The 22,993-nt window shown below is 48.7% G+C and overlaps 1 protein-coding gene across 4 annotated transcripts in view; it reads right to left on the bottom strand.

The window, feature by feature from the left end:
* The window catches only part of PACSIN1 (protein kinase C and casein kinase substrate in neurons 1), a 44,142-nt gene extending 21,652 nt beyond the window's left edge, over nt 1-22,490 (bottom strand). For 2 of the 4 annotated variants that reach the window (XM_010994520.3, XM_031434898.2), the window contains exon 1: nt 22,326-22,490. The gene's annotated coding sequence lies outside the window, so the exon portion shown is untranslated. Of the gene's footprint in view, nt 1-22,189; nt 22,301-22,325 lie in introns of those variants that run through there. The other 2 variants (XM_064476399.1, XM_031434899.2) reach the window with 2 other exon arrangements.
* Between the last annotated feature and the right edge of the window lie 503 nt (nt 22,491-22,993).

Below are 22,993 nucleotides of genomic sequence, written 5' to 3'. Positions count from 1 at the left end.
AAGGATGGCAGAGAGGGGAGTAAACAAGGTAGGAACAAAGAAGGGCAGGCAGGGGCTAGAGCTTTGTGGACATGGTGAGGACTCTGGATTTTATTCTCTGGTGTTTCAGGGGAATTAAATTGAACAAGGATGCTCACAACTATAGTCTGATAGTGGCTCACACCAGGTTTACCACTGGGCATACAACTGGTGCTCAATGCATGCTCCAGTCTGGCGGAATTACCAGATGGACCGATGGCTCTGCGGCTTTAGTAAGCATGAGAATTCTCTGGAGTTTCATATAAAATGGAGATTTTGTTTCAGCAGGGGTTTCAATTGTCTCTCACTGCATAGCAAAGCTCCCCAGAATTGAGCGACTTGAAACAATGGTTTATCACATTTTGTGACTCTGTGGGCTGGCTGGGTTCGGCTGGGTGGTTCTTTTTCACATGGCCTCAGCTGAGACTGTAATGCCCAGCTTCTCCATTCACATGACTGACCCTCAACTGAGATGGCTGGGGTTGCTGCTCGCTGGGTGCCTCTTCCTCTCCCTCCCTGCCTTCTCCACAACATGGTCTCTCCAGCAGGGTAACTGGCCCTACTTACATGGCAGTTCAGGGCTCCACGAGTGAACATTTCAAAAGGACAAGTTGCAATATGTGAGCATTTATCTATCAAGTCTCTGCTTCTATTATTGGCTCATTGGCCAAAGCAAGTCAATGGCCAAGCTCAGAGTCCATGCGAGGAGGCAGTGGGGTCAGGGGGTTCTACATCAGGGTGTGAATAGCAGGGGTTTCCAGGTGGGGTTGGGGAGTACCAATGTACCAGATCACCACAGTAGGTCTCTGATGAGGCCCAAGAATTTGCATTTTTTATGACCTTCTTTCCAGGTAGTTCCACGTTGTGACACAGGTGTTCCAGGGGGCACACCTGGAGCACTACTTCTATCCCATAACACCTATTCCATGACACCATTATCAAAGAGGCTTTTAAATCTCCCCACCTGTCTGGGCACCAATCAAAGAGAATGCGACAGACACCATTGCTGTCCTGAGGGGCAGACACACACACACTGGGACACAAGAACGCTGTTCAGACACTGGCTTCTTGCATAAGCCTGGGGCTCTGGCTTTTAGTCCTGACTCGGCCCCATTCCAGCCCGGAGACCTTGCATGGGTCCCTGTTCTCTCCCCGCATCAGTTTGCTCCCTCAAAGTGAGGGGATTGGACTAGATTAGCAATTTCTAACCTCTGCACCACTCAGGGACACTTCCCTTATTTTTTGATCCAAGGAACCCCACATTTTGAAAGATTTTTTTCTACCAAACAAACTGCAAATGCTAATTTTTTTAAATTGGAAAGCAAATTGACTTTTTACTCAATTAATTACTAGGTAAAGTTTCTGATCGGCATGGTATAATCAACGCTCAATTTGAATGCAGTTTTTTTTTCAATATTCAAAGTAACTGAGCCTTTCTCTGGAATCTGGGGGTGGGGAATACCAGCTGAGATCAGCTGGACAGGGAGTTCTCTAAGTAAGAACCCATCCAGCTCTAAGTAGTCTGTGTGCTAAGTGCCTCTTGGGGACTGTCGTGAGCCAGCACACTGCAGAGTACCATGGGGACAACTCAGGGCACCTAAGGTTCCCCAGTCCATTACAGTAGCCACTGATGCCATTTGACTATTTAAATTTAAATAGAACTAAGTAAAATTGAAAATTCAATCCCCCCCAAAAAAATCATCATCAACTCCTCCGTGGCACTAGCCACATTTCGGGTGTTTGACAGCCACACGTGGCTAGTGGCTACCATCTTAGTGCACAAATAGAATTTTTCCATCATTGCAAAAAATTTTCATGCAGATGTGCTGGCCCTTCTTAGAGTGCTTCTCAACTCAGATGTACATGAGAATCACCTATAATTTTTTTTAAATTGTGGTGAAATAAACATAACATAAAATGTACCATTTGAACCATTTAAAAATGTACAATTAGGTATACTCACATTGTTCTGCAACTATCACCACAGTTCATCTCTAGAACTTTTCATCATCCTAAACTGAAACTCTATACCTATTAATAATTTCCATCCTCCCCTCCCCTCCAGCCCCTGGCAACCACCATTCTACCTGCTGTGTCTATGAATTTGCCTAGTCTAGGCATCTCACATAAAGTGGAATCACACAGTATTGGTCCTTTGGCGTCTGGCTTCTTTACACTTAGCACAGTGTTTTCAATGTTCATGTGTGTTGCAGCATGTACCAGAATTTCATTCCTTTTTAAGGCGGAATCATTTTTCATTGTATGGATTTACCACATTTTGTTTATCCATTTATCCACCAATGGACATTCAGGTCGTTTTTGCCTTTCGGCTATTGTTTAAAATGTGGCTACGGCCGCCTTTCTCACTCCCTCCTCTTCCAAGATGGCCAGCACTCTGTCTGTGGAGTGTGTACCTACTTTTATTTTAACCCGAGCATCCAACCCCCACACCTTGTGGCCTCTCTCTCACTTTTTAAAACAGCTTACACTCTATGTAGTATGTATCTCTCTAAATAAATCTACTTTTACTCAAAAAAAAAAAAATGCTGCTATGAACATTGGTGTTTCAGTTCTGTTTGAGTTGAGTTCCAGCTTTCAAGTCTTTTGGGTAGATACCTAGAAGTGGGATTTTGGATCATATTGTGTGTCTCTTTTTGATGTACTGTCCAACTGTTTTCTACAGCAGCTGTACCATTTTACATTCTCATCAGCAATGTAGAAGGGTTCCAATTTCTCCACATCCTCACCAACACTTGTTATTTTCTGCTCTTTGATAATAGCCGTCCTAATGAGTGTGAAGTGGTATCTCATTGTAGTTTTGATTTGCATTTCCCTAATGATTAATGATGTTGAGCATCTTTTCATGTGCTTATTAGCCATCTGTATATCTTCTTTGGAGAAATGTCTATTCAAGTCCTCTGCTTATTTTTTAAACTGGTTGTTTGGTTCTTTGCTGTTGAGTTGTAGGAGTTCTTTATACATTCTGAATATTAAACCCTTATCAGATACATCATTTGCAAATATTTTTTTCTCATTCTGTACGTTGTCTTTTCACTCTCTTGATAGAGTTTTAAATTTTGGTGAAGTCCAATTTATTATTTTTTTCTTTTGATGCCTGTGCTTTTGGTGTCATATCTGAGAAATCACTGCCAAACCCAATGTCATGAAGATTCTATGAGTTTTATAGTTTTTGGTCTTACACTGAGGTCTTTGATCCGTTTTTGCATACAGTGTAAGGTAAGGGTCCAGCTTTATTCTTTTGCATGTGGATATCAAATTTTCTTTTTTTCTCCTTTTTTTTTTTTTTTTTTTTTGGTAGGGGGCAGGTTATCCAATTTTCTTACCTACAACACTTTTAAAACTCCTCAAGTCCAGGCTGCACCCCAGACTCTGTGGTGGGGCCCGGGCACCAGCAATTCAAAGCTCCATAGGTGACTCCCAAGGGCATCTTGGGCTCAGAGCCACTGTCCTCCTGCACTGGCACCTTCTTAGTCCCAGGTCATCTCGTGTTGGTCTCTGCATCCCCACTTTCTAGCACGAGGCATGGCCCATGGAGGTATTCATTGGGGTTTATGCTGAGTCTGGGGTGACTGTGGAGGCTCTAGCCCTGGAATTTCTCAAACACATGGGTTCCCCAGCACCTTTCATGCCCAGGGCTGTGACAGGTGCATCTGAGGAGACAGAGCAGGATCAGCCAGAGGCTCAGCCCCAGGGGAGTGAGGGTGGACTCGGGAGAGGTCACAGAGTCAGACGGTGACAGACTGCCGGACGCTGTGGGGCAGGCTGTCGGTGCCGTGGAATAAGAGAGGTCCAGCTGCCTGGGGGCAGGGCTGGGGAGCAGGCTTGGAGGGCCAGGCAGGAAGGGGAACTCAGGGGAGGAGGAGCTTGAGCAGAGGTGTAGAGGTGAGCACATATGGAGCTGGCGGGGAAGCCTCGCTGGAGAAGCTTCCCAAGGAGGATGGAAGGAGTCATCTTAACAGCAGCTGACATCTATCGGACCCGTCTGCCCACGCTTCCAACTGTTACGTCTCTGCATCTTAAACTGGGGATAACAGCAGCACTTGCCTCACAGGGCAGCTGGGAAGATCGGAAAAGCCCTGGGACCACGCCTGACACAGAGGAAGCACTCGTTTACACCAGCTACATAGTCCCCTGTGATGATCGCCTTTAATCTCAACAACAACACTGAGAGATGTATACCGTTATCTTTAATTTTTTAAAGAGGAAACCAGGGATCAGGGAGGTGAAGTCAGTGGCCCAATGTCACCCAGCAGGAACGAGCCACGATTGAAACTCTATTCTGACTCCAAAATTCAGGCACAAATCTTCCACAAAACTTGGGGACCAAAGGCTGGATTCCTAGGATCCAGATCTGGAAGGGGCCTCCCAAGGCCACTGTGTCTGGCCCAACTCCTTTGTTTTATAGAGAAAGACAACCAAAGAAGGGAGATGACAGTGCAAGGCCCTGCAGCATGTCAAGCTAGGGGGATCTGGGGCTGAACCTTCTAGAAAGACTGATGGGCAGAACAGGTCACTGCCTCTGCCAGCGGTCACCGCTCACTGGGTCAGCGAGCACCACATGCCCCACTTCCAGCCAACTCAGCTGGGAGCGCTCTGGGGAGCCGGGGCATCATCCAGGAGGGGGAGGCAGCCTCTGCACTGAGCTCACCCACCTGCCTCCCCACCTCAGGCTGGCAGAGATCACCCCAAGACGCTCTCAGCCCCCCAAGCTCCTCAGCTCGGGCAGAGAAACTCCCTGACAGGCCCCCACTGCAGCCTTGTACCCACCACAGGGAGGAAGTCGGGCAATTATTGATGACCTTTGCAGGGCAGCAGAGTGTAAACTGGAATCCATTTGCCTGTGCAATCTTCATAATTACCACTGCAATTATTCACAATGAATCATTGTGACCAAGGCTTCAGTGCAGGTGCTGAGCCCCCCAACATGCTTTAAAACCCTGCCATCCCCCTCACAGGCTGTCCTTTGTCCCACGGCATAATCTCCTATATCTGCACAAGCTGCTGCCTCTCCACTCTCCAGCTACAACTGTGGGGTGGGCTATGGGTCAATCATCAACCCAGGTTTGGGAAATGTTAGGGAGTACAGGAAAGAATTCTTGACTATTTCCTGTTCTTTCTTTCACTGTCAACTTTTCCAACAACTGAAAGCTTCAATTTCTCACATCTAAATTGCCCCTGGAAGAGTTAAGGGAAGAGATGAGAGTGATTCACACTTTAGAATAAATAAGTTTACTTAGCCAGCTTTCTCCCTAATTCCTAGCTGAGATCCTGCCCATTTGGGGTAGGGGTGGGAATTAGGAGTGCTGATAGAAGAGGAAAAAGAAGAAAGTGGGAAGAGGGAGGGAACAGAAGTGTTCCTGAGAGAGGTGTCAGGAGTAAGGTACTTCAAACTGAGCCAAATGACTTAAATGGTACGTCCCATAATGGGAAAACTGGAGAGCGGCTTGAACTCACAGTAACTAACACTCATGTCAGAGCATAGACAGTAACTAACCAGTGTTCGCCCTAGTTCCATGGGGCAAAACAAGCACAGCATAAAGACCTGCCCCTACAGCCCTCAGCTGGGACGTCATCTGCCTCCTCACTCCTCAAACTGTGGTCCACTTTGAGGCATCACCTGGGAGTTTATGAGAAACGTAGAATCTGGGGCTCACAAGACTTCCTAACTCAGAATCGTTGAGCAAGATCTCCAGGAGACAACTGAGCATATCAAGGTTGGAGAAGTTAGACCCAGAGAGCCCTTGGAATTACCTGCTTCTAAGAGGACCTTGATAAGCAGCAGGTGGGGGGACACAAAGCAAGGAGGGGTGGTACTGGAGAGCTGGCCCTGAGCTGCTTTCTAAAGGAAAGGAGAGGGCAGAGGCCAATAAAAGAATGAAGAAAATTTGGAGTCCTAGTCCTGGGATCCACCACTGGTTTCCTGGTCACTAACCTGCTGTATGACTCTGCACAAGAGATTGGCCTCAGTTTCCCCTTCTGTCATATGGAACTGATACTACGTGCTCTTGCTGCCTTTGGGGGCTGTTGTGAAGCCCAAAGGAGTGCAGATGAGAAAGCATTTGGAAAACTGTGAAATGCTGGACAGGGTGAGTCACTGTGGCTGCTTCCCAGTGTCCTCATGAGACCCACAGAAGGTGGCCTCACAGGCAACGAAATTTACGTTTCCTTCCATAACCCTTCAGAGCTGGAACCTCAGACTGAAAGGAAACGGACAAAGCAAGCTCACGTGAGGTTGTTTCTATCTGATAACATTTTAATATATCCGCTAGGATTTGGTTTTGAAGAAGGATTTAATGTGCCTGCCAGGATTTTGGTTTTCCATATCCTTGGACATGGATATCAGGTAGAGTCAGGTGGGGGAGGCCCCAGGGCTCCCCAAATCTCACATCCACCCAACTACCAGGAAGGAGTGGTTCCCCTCCCTAACCGCACATGAGCATCGTTGGACCACCAGAATGGCTAAAATAAATGGACAGACAATATCAAGTGTTGATGAAGATGCAGAACCACCAGAACCCTCAAACACTGCTGGTGGGAATACAAAATGGTGTATTCCGTATTATACCACTGGAAAACTCTTCGGTGATATCTACTGAAGTCCAGCACACATATACCTCAGACCAACAGTTCCACTCTTGAGTATACATCCAACAGTGAGGAGTGCACACCAAAAGGCATGTGCACAAATCTCACAGCAGTGGGATTCTCATTAGCCCCTCAACAACCCAAACAGCCACCAGCAGCTGAAAAACTAAGTAAACTGCATGCTGTGATGTGTGTTGTGCTGTCCAGAAGCCCCGCTTTAGGACAAAAGTACCCCATCCCCCAGCTGCGGGGAGTATTTACTGCTGACAAGTCTGAGTCCCTCCCCCAGGACTGCCCTCCACCTTACAGGCCTCCTGGCAGCTGCTCCCAGTGGGCAGCTCACATCCAATAACTGGTTGACACAGGCCTGAGGGGGGAAGGAAGGAGGGGGGAGGGAGAGGGGAGCAGGGGTTGTCTCTCTGGATTTTGAGAGGCTAGGGGAGGAGTAATTAATTATAAAGCCCACGGAATGAGCTGGCTGTTGCTGGGGGCCCTCGTACACTGGAGAAAGACAATTCTAAAAGGCTGAGAGTGATTAATCACTAATTTAAGGCCAAATGTGAAAGCCAAGGGCCTCCTTAGATGCATAAAAATGCTCCTCTCCTGCAGCTGGAGGGGAGGGAAAAGCTGAGATGAAGGCGCAGGGCTTAATTACAAGCAGAGCAGAATGTCAGAGAAGGTTGAGTTCTCAGCTCAGGATGAGTCTGCGGCACCAAGGTCAGGCCCTGCTCGGGAAAGTGGGACTTGGAAGTGACCCCCTCAGAGCCCAGAATGCCCATGATGCCAAGGACCCTCCCTCCGAACCGCCCCCTCCCCTCCTGACCATCAGAGCAAGAGCTGGGTAAGTCACACCTCAGCTGCAGGAGGCAGCTGCGGGAGGGAGCCATGCACCGGCAGAACCAGGGAAGCACAGGGGGGATGCGATTTGAAGGGCTGGACCAAGGTGGGGACATAGAGTTGGACGAAGGAGTGTTAATCCACATACAAGAATTAACACCCTGGTAAGAATGCGGAAAGACAGAAGACTATTAACACACTGCTTAGAGAAAGTGATGTCACAGCACAAGAAGTAGAAATGCCATGTCTCAGGACATGAGAGTAGGAGCTGCTGTTACAGAACTGGGCCCCTGACATCATTGATGACAGGATCCCTGAATAGGAGGCCAGGTGGCAGCACTCACTGGTCAGAAGGTGGGTGCGAGTATGACAACTATTGGTGAGGTCAGAGTGGCAGCTGGGAGGCCCTGACCCGCAGAGCTATGGAAATGGTTACTAGAACCCGGCGTCCCCAGGGGCAAGCCAGATGGGTGGTCAACCAGCACACTGCCCACTCTCTGTATTCAAGAAACCAAGGCCTGATGGTTGGGGAACTGAGGGCTGCACCCTAATAAAAAAAAAATCCATGATCCCTTGCCCAATTTCCAGACCTGAGCAAGGTTTCAGGTCCACCTGACTGAAGGAGAGGACAGGTGTCCAGGAGTAAGGGCCCTGTGACCCCAGAACAAGAATATATGATAATGATTCCACCAGGCCCTCCCCAGAGGGACTTCCATGGCCATTTATAAAGGAAACCATCATGGAGAAAAGGAGTACCCCGGTATTTCAAGGGCTATTAGACACAGGCTCCAAATGGACTGGTACTAGGGATCCTAAAAGTCATCAGGGCCCCCCATTAGGATGGGAGCATATGGGGACCAGGTGACAACCAGATTCCTGGCTTAGGTTTGGCTCCCAGGGAGTCCACTGGGCCTACCCTGTGTGTGACTAGGGGCAGTCGCCTCCCCTGTCTGGTCCTGGTGTCCCACTGCAGGTGAAGGGCTGCCCTCGGCGGGGAGGCTGGAAGAGCGAGATGTAGCCTCACATCCTGATATCCACACTCCCCTAGGAACCCCCAGGGGGGTACCCCTGGAATTCGCCAGGCCCTGCTCAAAATCCCAGTCCTGCCCCACCCCAACAAATTACCCCTGCACCCATTTCCTCATCTGCAAAGCGGGAGTGATGGCACCTGCTTTACACAGCCGCTGTGAGAATGCGGTCAGGACACTTCCTCCTGCCACACTGTCACCTGACAGCTGTGCTGCTGCTTCTGAGAACCTGAGAGCAGCCTAGGGGGATGGCCCACACTCGCACCCCTAGGCCCCTGCTCCCCACCCCTGGGCTCTGCCTCCCTCCCACTGGGCACCAGCCGCTGCCCTCCTGGCTCAACTGCATCCTCCAGCAATTCTCCCTACTCTCCCACATGATCATGATCAGGTTTTCCCTACATTTGGGATCTTTCCCATCAAGGGAGAAACAGGGCGGTGTTACTCTCACTAAAAAAATTCCCTCTGCAGATGGCATGCTGCCCTCAGCTCCAGCCCCATGGGCCAGCTCCCTGGCTTGTAGAGGACACTCCTGGGAAGGCCGTCCATATGCCCAGTCTCCACTCCCTCCTGAAGCCCCTCCCATCGGGCTCTGGCCCTCACTGACTACTCTGACCCCCACTGTGCCAGAGCCCCTGGTCCCTGTCTAATCCTCCTCCTACTGACGCTCAGTAGTCACCCCATTGGCCCTGACACCCGTGGGCCCCTTCACTTCTCTGACACCACACCCCAACCTGGTCCTGGGGCCTGTCCTCCTCCCATCTACATGGAGTTTCAAGGAAATCTCATCCAGCCTGTGGCTTTCAATACCTCCCTCTTCTATGTCCAGCTCCAACTCTGCCACTAAACTCTGCCTCCTAAATCCAACCAGCTCCTCAATGTCCCATTTGGATGTTGAACTGGTAGACATGTCCCAGCAGAACTCCTAATTGCTCCCGGGCCTGCTCCATCCCTGGTCTTCTCCATCTCAGAAGAGGACACCACTGTTCACGGAAATGCTCAAAGACCTAGGTTCCTCTCCTTCCCTCATCTCCACATTCCATTTACTCTCCTTCAACAGACCCAGAACCCAGCCTCCTGGATTTAGAAACCTGTGGGTCCACACTGCCATCATCTCACTTGGAGGGCAGTGTAGTTTTCTAAAAGCTCTCCCTACTTTCAGCCTTGCCCCTTCTGTTTACCCAACAATCATCTTTTTTTGTTTTTTAATTGAAGTACAGTCAGTTATAATGTGTCAATTTCTGATGCCCAGCATAATGTCCCAGTCATACACATACATAGATACTAGTTTTCATATTCTTTTTCATTAAGGGTTACTACAAGATATTGAATATAGTTCTGTGTGCTATACAGAAGTTTGTTTTTTTATCTATTTTTATATACATAGTAGTTAATATTCCAACAGTCATCTTTTTAAAATATAAATATAATTTTGATATGTCACACCACTGCTGAAGCCCACCCCCACCCCATTCCAGTGTCTCACCATGTTGCTGAAAACAAGTTCCTCAGGCTTGCCAGGCCTACAGGCCAACAAGGAGGGTCCAAATTTGTTTGCTTTTCCTCACCTCCAACCACTCTCCCCACCCCTGTTCCCCGCCTGCCAGTTTGTCCTTTCTGTGTCCCTCACACAAATCAGGCTCTTTCCTGCCTCAGGGCCTTTGCACTGGCTGCTCCCTGTGCTGCGATGCTCTTCCCCTGATGTCCACAGGCTTATTTCCTGCCTTGTTGTGGTCTCTGATCAATGTCCCTGATCCCAAATCATCTAAAACAGCCAGCCCATCCCTGTCACTCCCTAGCCCCTTACCCCTGTTCTATTTTTCCTTGGTAACACTCCCCAGTGTTACTTTTTTTAATTAATAGACTTTATTTTTTAGAACAGTTTCAGGTTCACAGCAGAACTGAGCAGAAAATACAGAGAGTTCCCGTATAGCCCTCCCCACCCACAAATACATACTCCCCTACCCTCAATATCCCTCATCAGTGTGGTATATTTGGTACAATCAATGAACCAACATGGGCACATTATTATCAACCAAAGTCCATAGTTTACATTAGGGTTCACTCCTGATGTTGTACATTCTATGGGTTTTGACAAATGCATAATGACATGTTGCCACCTCTATAGTATCATACAGAATAATTTCATTGCCCTAAAAATCCCTTATGCTCCATCTATTCATTCCTCCCTCCCTCTCTCTCACCAAACTCCTGGAAACCACGATCTTTTTATTGTTTATGTAGCTTTCCCTTTTCCAGAATGTCATTTGGTTGGAATCGTACAGTTGGTAGCCTTTTCAGACTGGCTTCTTTCATTTAGTAATATGTCTTTTAAGTTTCTTCCATGTCTTTCATGGCTTGATAGTTCATCTCTTTTTATCACGGAATGACATTCCATTGTCTGGGTGTACCACAGTTTATTTATCCATTCATCTATTACAGGATGTCATGGTTGCTTCTAAGTTTTGTCAATTAGATTCCTTAACATTCACAATACACAAGAGTGGGCTGAAGTCCTGCAGTAAAGAAAACTCTTGGGGGGAGGGTATAGTTCAACTGGTAGAGTGCATGCTTAGCATGCAGGAGGTCCAGGGTTCAATCTCCAGAACCTCCATTTAAGTCAATCAATAAATTAAAAAAACCTAATTACCTCCCCCAACAACAACAAAATAAATAAATAAATAAATAAATAAATAAATAAATAAATAAATAAATAAATAAATAAAAAGAAAACTCTTTACCTCGGTTGAACTTGGTTTTTCCCAAATTTGACCATTGCCAGTGTGTCCAAGTTCAACCTCCCACCTCCTGAGGCCACAGGAGCTCATCCTTGGAGGACCTCTCTGGGCTGGGGCAGCTAAAGAAGGCTTTTTTTTTAAGAGAAGCTGAGAGCAACAAAGCAGAGTGGGGGGCACCCAGGGAAAAGGAATGGTTAAATTTGGGGGTTTGGAGGGTGTGGGTTGGGCTGGAGTGAGGACCCCAAGAGGAGCAATGGGAACTAAACTAGGGACCTGACTCTGGTGCCCCACAGCCACATAGCAGCGGGGTGCTTTGGAGCAGACCACCTCCCTCATCTGAGTCTCAGTGCCAGTGTCAAGCGAGGCCTGACTGCTCAGAGCTGCTGAGGCTACACGTGAGTCCTTAGGTTGGTTTCTAGAATTCAAAAAGCCTAATGCCTCCAACACCCAGACCGAGTCTCTAAACCATTCGCCATGAACTGGATCCACAGAAATGGGGCAAAAATATTTGCAAATATCTCTAACAAGGGTCTAGTATCTAAAAAACCTCAACAAGAAAAAGACAAATTACCCAATTTAAGAATAGGCAAAGGATAGGAAAAGACATTTCTCCAAAGAAGATACAAAAGGCCAATAAGTACAGGAAAAGATACTCAATATTATGTCACTTAGAGAAAGCAAATCAGACCCACAATGAAATATCACTTCCCAAGCACTAGGATGGCTGTGATGACAAAGCTGGACAATAACAAGTGGGTGAAGATGAGGAGTAACTGGGACTTTCACACATTGCTGGATGGAATGTAAATGGTGCAATCTAGAAAACAGTCTGGCAGTTCCTTAAAAGGTTAAACACAGAGTTACTATGTGACCCAACCATTCTACTCCTAGCTATATATCCAAGGGAAATGAAAACATGGCTACACAAAAACTTGTACACAAATGTTCACAGAAGCATTATGAATAATAACCCCAAAGTGAAAACAATTCAAATGTCTATCAGTGGATAAATGGATAAATAAAATGTGTATATCCACACAATGTAATGTTATTCAGTCATAAAGAGGAATGAAGTAATGTTACATGCTACAACATGGCTGGACCTTATAAACATTATGTTAAATTAAAGAAGCCAGGCACAAAGATGTGATTCCATCTATATGGAATATCCAGGCAATTGATAGAGACAAAGTAGATTGGTGGTTGCTGGGAGCTTGAGGGAGGGGGAATTGAGTGACTGCTAACAGGTATGGGGCTTTTTGGGGTGATGGAAATATTCTGGAATTAGTGGTGACAGTTGTACATCTTTATCAATGTGCTGAAAGCCACTGAATTATACATTTTTCAAAGGTGAAAATTATGGTATATGAAATATATCTCAATGTTCAAATGTGTATATGTGTGTGTATATACATATGCATGTATACATACATACATATATATATGTGTGTGTATATATATACAAAGATTCAGCTCTTTGGAGAAATGGCCGGTTGCAGCTCTGAGGAGCCAGGAACATCTTCATTCCAGAAAGCGAGGACACTTTCAAAGCCCCGTGTAGTTGTATGAATGGTGCCAGAATCAACTTCAAGAGGCTCCCACTGGCCAAAGGTGGGACAATTTGAGCATCACTGAGAATAATAAATACAAGGACTGAAACTCATCAAATTTATAAAAATCCATGATGACAATAAAAATCAAATTCTACAAAACAAAAACAAGTCTGCTAGTAACCAAATATCTGCAAGAACGTGGAGCCGCTCACACACTGCTTGTGAGCTGGTACAAGCACTCTGGAAAACAGTTTAGTGTTATCTACTAGGTTGGAAGATACACCTACTCCGTGACCCAGCAATTCCACTCCGAGGAATACACCCTGCAGAACTGCAGGCACATATTTACCCCAAGACATAGATAAGAAGGTTCTGAACAGCAGTTTTCACAACAGCCACAGTCAGAAGCAACCCTGATGTCTGTAAACAGTTAATTGGATAAGTAAATCCCGGTATATTCACGTGTCGGAAAACTACGCAACGATAAAAACAATGAAAGGATGACCACTACAAAGAACAACCCAGATGCATGCATGGTAAAAAGAAAATGTTAATTGAAAAAAATCCAGACATAGAAAACTACATAATCCCGTGAATTAAAATTCAAAAGCAGACACAACTATTTGGCTTTGGATGCATACTTATGTGGTAAAACCAAAAACAAAGCAGCTAATAACCCCAACTATTTAGTGGTGGGTCTCCAGAGAGGGAGGGGCTTGTGGTGGGGAAGGTTCCATGGGGGACTTTTGGTGCTACCGCCAATGACCTAGATGGTGGTGACTTGGGTGTGGGCTTTATAGTAATTTGTTAAAATGTATAACCTATTTTATACACTTTTATATTTTATTTTATTTATTTTTAAATGGAAGTACTGGGGATTGAACCCAGACCTCAGGCATGCCAAGCATGTGCTCTACTGTTGAGCACCCCCACTTTTATATTTTAAAACTGGGAAAAATATTCACATCAGCTCATTTCTCTAAAACTCGATAAAGGAAAAGAATCAAGCCTTTATCCTACTGTATATACCAATTTCAGAATAATAAAATTTGTGAAGGGGGAAAGTTCTTCATAGAAGTCTAGCAAACAAAATGTTCAAATTAGAAAACACCATCCGGTGGGGAGGAAAACGTGGTGGAAACCTGATGTTAACTTGCAGCAAAGGTGGGATGGCCACAGCTCTCAGGACTCCCCACCTCTTCTGGCCCCTGCAGCCCCCCTGCCACTCCTGGGAACACAGATGTCCCTGTGGACCACAGCACTCCAGCCACCCGGGCCAGGCTGTGAGCAGAGTAACCACTCCACTGGCCACACCAATAGGGAGATAGACTTACCTATATGTGCTTTGTATGCTATTTTGCTTCCAAAATTTGCACAAAGATTCCCAGAGTTCTGCCAGGGCACACAGGTGCCTCCAGGCCTGAGGTTCAGGACACAGGCCCAGCTCCGCTGCGGAGCTCACCTGAACATTGGTTCAGAATGGCCTGGTGGGTGGGGCAGTCAGGGGGTCTGAGGAAGAGCAGGAGGGGGACTCAAGGATCTGGAGCTGATGCAGGCTGGGGTGCTCAACCCCATTCTACTGCTTCATAGACGCCCATCACCAAGGCAGTCTGTGGGGGCCCTCCCCACCCTTATACCCCTCAGGTGGAAATGTTGTGACTTGATTTCTCCCTGCCAGGCTTGTCCTGGCCCTGCTTGAGGAGTGGTGAGGAGGGAAGGAAGCCCACTGTGATCTGCCACCCAGCCCCCCACCCTGTCCAGGGGCACCTGAGCTGAGCTAGCTTTGCGGCTTACCAGACCAGCTGGTGCAAGGTGGGGGTGTGGGCAATGCCCAAGCCCAGCCGGGGCTGGCAGAAGGGCCCACCCAGCCAGTCAGGGCCAGTGACAAAGGGGCTGGGAAGAGGGGCCGAGGCAGGGATCCTGGGCCCTGTAGGGCGGGGAGGCCTCCCATCAGAGGTGCCTCATCTGAGGCAGGGCCAAGTGGGTCAGGTGAGACGGCGGCCAGTCACCCAACACTCGGAGAGCAGGCGGCAGTGGCAGCCTGGTGTCCGATGAATCTGCTGATAGAGGTGACACAAGATATCCTGCTGTGGGTGGGGCCAGGGGAGGGGAGGCAGGAGTGGAGAGAGCCTTGTTCAGAGGACGTTTTGGATCCTGGCTCAGTAACACACTTATGGAGGAACCTTGACCAGGAGCCTTAAGCCCTTCTGCAGCCTCAGCTTACCCATCTGAAAGTGGGGTGCTAGGAAGGGGACATGAGCTTCTCAGCACAAGGAGCCTTGTGCAGGGCCCAGCACACAGTAAGTGCTCAACAAACATCATGTGTTGTCATTATGGAAGTTGGGGCTGCCGAGGGCTCAGCAGTGGTTAAGTGGGGTGAGGGGTCAGCTAAATCCTGGACAGAACCACAGAGTGAAAGCTCCAGGGGGCAAGGGTGAGGTGGGTTTCATTCACCACTGAATGGCTGGTGCCCAGTTCTGTCTGGGCACAGAGCACTCAGTACTTATTTGGTGAATGAATGCTTGGGAGTAAAACTTGGAACAAGTAGCCCCTAAGACAATTAATCTACTAATCAGATGATCCCAAATAAGAATCTGAGCCCAAATCCAAGGTCTGCCCCCTTCCTGGCTGTGCAACCCCAGGTAGGTCACCCCCTGCCCCCCCATCTCAGCCTCCTCATCTATCAAATGGGAATAATAGTAATTAACAAATACCTTCATCATAGGCTACGGGAAGGGCTCAAAGCAGAAGTGGGTGTGGAAGTGGAGGTGGTGCTGTCAGCGCCCCTTTATCAGATGGGGCACCCATCCCCCAGCCACTGCAGTAGCTGGCTGCTAATGGCTCACAGATGCCCCCTTCTCCTGGGAGTTTTTTTTTGTAATTGTTTATTGAAGAATAGTTGATTTACAATATTAGTTTTAGGTGTACAGCACGGCAATTCAGTATTTTTATAGTTTATACCCCATTAAGATTTATTACAAGATCACAACTATAATTCCCTGTGCTATACACTATAACCTTGTTGCTCATCTAATTTATACATAATAGTTTGTACCTCTTAATCCCCTCCCTGTAATGTGCCCCTCCCCACTTCCCTGTCCCCACTGGTAACCACTAGTTTGTTTTCTATATCTGTGAGTCTGCTTCTGTTTTCTGTATACATTTGTTTGTATTATTTTTTTAGATTCTACATTTAAGTGATATTATACAGTATTTGTCTTTCTCTCTGACTTTCTTTCACAAATTATAATGTTCTCTAGATCCATCCGCACAGCTGTAAATGGCAGAATTTCCTTCTTTATTAAGTCTGAGTAGTATTCCATTGTCTATATGTACCACATCTTCTTTATCCATTCATCCATTGATGGGCTCTTAGGTTGCTTCCATATCTTGGCTATTGTAAATAGTGCTGCCATGAACACTGGGATGTGTGTGTCTGCTTGAATTGGTGTTTTGACCATGGCTTCATCTCCTACTTCTTCCTTTGGATTCCTGTGCTGATTTCCTCCCCACCCCTAGGCCCACCTGTCACATTCCAAACTCTGCATCATTGTCCTTGATGTCACTTTTCCTGGAAGGCACCTTCCACCTCTCTGAATCTAACCATCCCTTCCTTCCAGGCCTGCTCCTGCAGAAGACCTTCCATGATCAATCAGCCCCCATCTCTAGGAGCAGGCCTGCCTCCCAACTCTGGGAGAAGTGGTCATCCCCACTCCCTGATGAGAGGTGCTGGGGCATCCAGGTTAAGAGCACAGCCTATGGATCCAGACTGCATGGGTGTGAATCCTGCCTCAGCCACTTATTTGCCAGTATGGTGTCAGGCAACTCGCTTAACCTCAGTTTCCACGTCTGTAAAGTGGGATAACCTCATGGGTTACTGAGATGATTAAATGAGTTAATAAATATGGATAAATAAAACAGTGCTTGGCACATGTCAGAGGTTCTCAGGCCCCCTGGCACTGCCATCCAGGGCCGGCCTCCCTTTTCTGTGCCCCCGACAGGACATCCCAGTGCCACACACACCATGATGCTCAATCTCCACTTTCATGGACACTTGGCTTCTGAGATTCTCCTTCTGCAGCCCTCCTGCTACCCACATTTACCTTACCTCCTTGCTCATCCCAGTAGGTTTCATCCACCAAAAGACTGGGAGAGGAAAAACCAGGCCACGAGGGGACCAGTTGGAAACCAGCCACAAATAAAAATTCTTCAAACCGAAGTGGCAGCATCTGACTCAAATGGCATCAAATTTGTATTTGAAGGGAATGAAATGTAAATGCTCATTTTTTAGATGTGTAAGAAAAGTCCCAGGTATTAGGAAATGGTGTTCTAATTAAGCTTTGTAGGAATAATGATGTTTGTTGCATAAAATGCAAACAGCACAGGATGCTAAAATAAAGAGGAAACATTCTCCATCTTGCCTGACACTTGACCTCCTAATACCTGCCCCAGAGATGCCTCCTGGACATTTTTATGCAAATGTGAGCATGAGGATATATATGTATATTTTTAAAACAAGAATCATACTAAACACATTGTTCTCCAGAGTCACTTGTTTAACTTGCCAATACATTCTGACCGTATTTCCACCCTAGTATTAAGCTCTGCCCCGTTCTCTTCTCTGTCCCCAGCACCTAAAGCAGTGCCTGGCACACAGAAGACATTCACTGACCAAAGCAAAGAATGAACAGCTGCCTAAAATCACAGCATCTCGAGAGGTCCTGATTATACCACCAACCCTCCTGAGGGACATAAGTAAAGCTTTGCCACACAGTCCATTCCACCCAGCTCTCTTTGCACGCTACCAAGAGGGCTCCTGTGGGAGAAACCCCTGGATGTGGGACTGCCAGGTTAAAACTTTGGTAGCTATTGCCGAAAACGTAGTGCCAACCTATTCTCCTGGCTAATGGGAGAGGTCCAGTTTCCTACACCCTCTGCCACCTAAGAGCTTAATTATGATGATAACTTATTTCTCCAGTGGATTAACCTTATTGAGTGACTCCACCCTTGATCATCCAATCTCCTTTTGTCCCTCCTGAGTAAGTGAGAGGATGGATTTTATTATTTCTGAGCAGCACTAGGGAGCCAAAATCCACAAATGGGAAGCTACTCTACAGACCATGAACAGAAACAGTTCACAGATGCAAAACTTTAAAAAATGTCATTACTTTCTGAAAATGGACACAATTTTTAAAAAACTGACAACTTCAAAACAAGTATCCAGTGGCCCCTCTCCCAATACAAAAGAGAAAATTCGGACCCTAGGCTCCCTCCCTCACCCAGTCTAGGGTGGCCAGATTCAGCAAATGAAAATATAGGACACTTAGTTAAATTTGACTTTCACATAAACAACATATAAAATTTTTAGTACAAGAACATCCCAGGCAATATTTGCGACATACTTATACTTCCAAAAAAAAAAAAACAACCCGCCAAATTTGTTGTTTATCTGAAAGTCAGATTTAACCAAGCATCCTGGAGTTTATCTGGCAAGCTGACTACAGCCCCCGCCAGTGTTTAAATATCACTGATTTTTAAATAGTAGCCGAGGCCATCTGCCCCCCACCTGGGAGACAGCCCCACCAACTTCCCAGCATTAGAGTTGCCATCCTTCCAGAGCCATGGGGGGCCAGTTTCCTGCTGGTCTTCTTCTCCCTTTGGCCTGTCTCCCACCCTCCCACCCATCTTTTCCAGTGATGAACCTTTGTTGGGGGTATGATCAGCACAGGACCCTCAGCTGGCAGCCCCTTCAGGGATTATGGCTTTGGCAGAGACATCTGCCTAAGGACAGGCCCCGGGCCACACCCAGTGCCAGAAGGATGCTGAGGTCCTAAAGCCCAACCACTCCAAAGCAACTCTAAAGGGCTCCTCCAGCTTGAGCACCCCGGGGGGCCCTGTGGGGCCTGCATCAGAGCCAGTCTTCTCTCTCTACCCTTCCTGCTTTCTTCCCCAGCTGTCCACAGGCCCAGGGATCACTCCCTGGCCTGATGATACTCCCATCCTGGGACCCTAACCTGCCCCACCGGGTCTCCAGTGTCCACCCTCCCCCTCCAGTCCACAGGGCCCCTGACTGGAAACCAGCCATAAAGTGTCCACAGAAAGTGGGCCTAGTGCTAGCCAATGAGTTTTTTTTTAATTTGGCTTTCCAGTACATTCTAGATTTTCCACATAAGCACATATTACTTTGGTAATTAAAAAATAATAATACAAACTTTTTTTTTCTTTAAGAAAAATGTAAAACCAAACTGAGCAGCCCTCCACCTACCTGACATGCCCCCACCTCCCCCATCTCTCCCCACTGCTTCTCCAGGGAGGACTCCCTCCAAGTCATCAAATGCCAGCCCCCAGCAAGCTCCCCTGTCCTGCCAGGCCCACAGGCAGTTTCACTTCTCCACTGAAGGCTTTCCACTGCCAGCTTGTCCTTGCTGGGCAGTCATATGCAAATTCTAAATGGGTCCTTGTCTCCTTTAGGGAGATGAATGCTAAAAAGGTCCTGAGACTGGTGAGGAGAGAAAGTATATGATGGGGACCAACATTTGCTAACTCATTCCACAAGTAGGAGCTAGGCTACTCTGCAAGGCACTGGGGACACTGGGAGCAAGACACAGACACTGCTGTCAAGGACTCCACAGATGGGGAGGGGGGAACCATCAAAAGACAGAGAGGATATTGTGTGAGGTGAGGTGAGCTGGGTGTGGGGAGGAGCAGTTCATGGAAGCTTCTGGAAAGAAGAAAAATCTCAGCAGACCCCTAAGGGTGAGAAGGGATGGGCAGGGAGTAGGGGGAGGGAGCGTGTTCTAGGCAGGGGAACAGCTTGTGCAAAGGCCTGCAGGTGAGAGAAGTGTGATTTATTTGAGGAACTGTAAACAGTTCAGAGTAGCTGGAGGGCAGAGGGAGGGTGAGAAGGGAGAGGAGGCCCAGGCTTGGGGAGGGTAGCAGGGCCACAGGAGGGAGACTGCGCTTTGTTCTTGGGGCAATGGGGAGCCACTGAAAGATACAGAGCAGGGAAGTGACAGATCACTTGACCTGCCTGCAACGCAGTAGGTGCTCAGAGACCCACTGATATGGGTGTTACCACTGTGAGCACCCACAGCCATCAGAAGCACTCGTAATCATGCACATACCACCTGCCGTGCATGGACATTAGCCATGGAGTACCTAAAACCTGTGTCTCCATGAAGTCAACAGGCCCCCAGCAGCCAGGTCCACAGCGGCCTTACCCTCGCATTAGAGAATATATTAGGGAATAAGGGATTCTGGAGCCTAGGTTCCAATCCTAGCTCCTCTAATTTCAAACTGTGTTACCTTGGACACATAACCTCTCTGTGCCTCAGTCTTCTCATTTGTAAAATGGGAGTAAAAACAGTACCCACCTCGTTGGATTAATGTGAAGATTGAATGAGTCAATACATGAAAAATAGTTGAAAAGCCTGGCATGGGGCAAATGCTGTGCACTGTTAGTTTTTACTACTATTACTGCATCCTTTCCCTCAAGATCCTCAGGGCCAACCACTTACAGGCACTAACCAAAGCGCCCTCCACTTCCTCCCCCTAGCCCTGAAGCATCACTCCCTTACTCTCTCCATTATTAGGGGCAAGGACACAGCCAGGCCAGAGGAAGGAACTTCTGGGTTCAAGGACAACTGGACATTGTGACCTGAGCCCGGGGCCTCTCCCCAGCTCCCTCAAGCCCAGTGGAGAGAGCACTGGACTTGGAGCCGGGAAGTAAGCGCCACCCTTGGCTCTACTGCCGACCCTTTCTGGGCCTCAGCACCCACTCTGTAGGATGAGGAGAACATCTCACAGATTTCTTATCAGCACGGCTGTCAAATGAGCAACAGGGGCTGGGAAAGAGTTCTGGAAATGTCCATGTCCCAGACACAGGCCTTGTGGCTAGGCCAGAACCCTTGTTGGCAGCCTCCTCTTCTGGGCTGGGTTTGCTTCTTCACACAATAGTAAGATCTGTTCAGAGCTTGCCATGAGGGCCTCAGAGGCTGAGGATGGCCTGGCTTGGGTCTTCCTGGATTCCCTGATGTGGACCAGGACTGTCTCAAGAGCTAGGACAGGGACAGACACCGGTGGTCTGAGCTTAGCACCCAGGAAGAAAGTGCCAACTCAGGGCCCTGAGCCAGACCTTCACCCAGGCCTTCCACTAAGCCTGGACCAGCCAGGGACTCAAACCAAGGGCCCCAAAAGACCCTCTGGAGCCACTGGGACTGCTGTGTTTATCTCCAAATGCCACAGCTGCCCATGGCTTCCAGGTCCAGGATTGGCTTCAGTGGACTATCTGTTTTTGGTAGCTCTTTAGTCCTGGGGGATAGGAGGAAAGCCAAAGAGGGCCCCCCTCCTTCTTCAGGATGCCAGCTATTTCCCAGAGTTCAAGTTGATTCATTCACTCATTCCACAAACATTTACTTGGTGCCAGACCCTGGTCAGGTGCAGGGGCGATGATAGATGAATCAGACAGATTCCTACCCGAAAGCACTTCCAGTCTAGCAGGCGACAGACAAGGCATAAATAACCAAACCACAAGGCAGACTAGGTTGGAGAACGCAGGGCAGGAGGCAAGGATCTCACTAGGGTATCAGGAAGCTGCTTGGAGAGGGTGGCTTGTGAGTGGCTTATGGACATGTGATGGGAAGGCCAGGTAGGTGAGGGATAGAACCTCCAAAATAATTGACAGACAGCTCTGTTTGCACCCCGCTATGCCAGAGCCAGGGCAACATGAGTTATTTATGGTTGTGCCCAGAGAAAAGCGGCCACATGTGTCACTGCACGTGGGGTGCAAAGCAGGGCGGTGGAGGGTGGGGGGCAGCTGGGGCTTGAAGCTGCGTCTGGCCAAGCTCTGTGGTTTGCCACTGTGTCCCTCACACTCTGATGACCTTTTAAGTTTTTCATGGCCTCCAGTAAGGTAAAAATAAGAAGAGAGTTCTAAGAGGCAGCAAGTGGCCTGGGGGGGGGGGGGGCAGGGGAGGGAGGGCAGTGCCAGACAGACCATGGCTTCTGCTGTATCTGTGGGCCATTTATCATCACTTCCTTCTCCTCTCCCCACTCTCAGACCAGCTGTGGGGGAACAGATAGAGGGACAGAAGAAATTATCTTTACTTGTGAACCAGACAGGACATAGGGCACACATCAGCCGCTGTGTTTCTCTCCAGCCCACTCTGGTCCATACATAGCCTACGCACCAAGCTGGCACCAGCCCATCCTCCCTGCTGGTACTGGAACAAGCCAGGCCAGAGACTCAGACCCCAGGGACCTAGGTCCCACCTTCCCAAGGAACCTATTTCCTGCGTTTTCTCCAGGGCAAAGGCCTTCGCCAGCTCCCTCTCCCAGGGGGCCAAGAGCAGGGACATTCTGACACTGCTTGGGTGATGCCCGCGAACCCTGGCAACCCCAGCCGCGTGCTCACCTCTCTCCAGGTAATTGTCCGATCCTCCCCTGCGCTCTGGCGGGGGAGATGTCAGTCTCTGTGCCCACCGCAGACACGCACTCTCTTAACTGGTGCCCTCCCTCCCCATCCTCTATCCACCGGCCAGACCCCCTACCTGGGGGCAGGCGCGCCCGGCAACATCGGCGGCGCTACAGGGCAAAGCGGGTCGTCTGGGGCCCAGCCTCAAGCCCGGACGACTTCCCAGGGGAGAGAGGCTGCGCTGCCGCCGCAGCCACCGCGTCTCTCCAGACCTCGCCGGGGCTGCGGGAAGGAGGAAGGTCAGAGCCGACGAGGCGCGGGGAGGATGAGGGAGGAGGCGTGCACAGATGGGCGCAGATTAGAGAGGCATTTTTAGCCAGCCAATGGCAGCGCGGCGCAGGGCGGCGCGGTGCCTGCGCAGGTGGAAGCGCCGCGGCTGCTGAGGAGGCAGCAACCGGCTTAGGAGGTGCCCGGCGAGGGGGGGCCCTCAGCACCCCCAGCCCCCAGGCCGGCGCCCTCATCCAAGGGGGTGCTCTCGGCAGTGGCAGAGGGGCTGTGAGGCGGGAGGGTGCAGAGGGCACCCCTCTTTCACCCTCCTTCCCAGCCCTCCTGCAGGAGCGCTGGGGACCCGGGGTGTCTCTCCCCTCCCCCTCTCTGCCCTTTCCCCACCTTTTAGGACATTCCTCCGGCCTCTCTTAATCCTGCATCTTCCGGTACATGCTGGGGGCGTATGTGGTGGGTATGTTTGGTTTATGTGTGAGCAGTGCTCTGGAGTGACGGCCCCCTCCTCCACCCTCGCACCCA

This window comes from Camelus dromedarius, chromosome 19 (genome assembly GCF_036321535.1).
Source record: "Camelus dromedarius isolate mCamDro1 chromosome 19, mCamDro1.pat, whole genome shotgun sequence".
Lineage (NCBI taxonomy): Eukaryota > Metazoa > Chordata > Mammalia > Artiodactyla > Camelidae > Camelus > Camelus dromedarius.
Note: the sequence above shows the minus strand (reverse complement) of the source record. Positions and strands in the feature narration are given on the sequence as shown.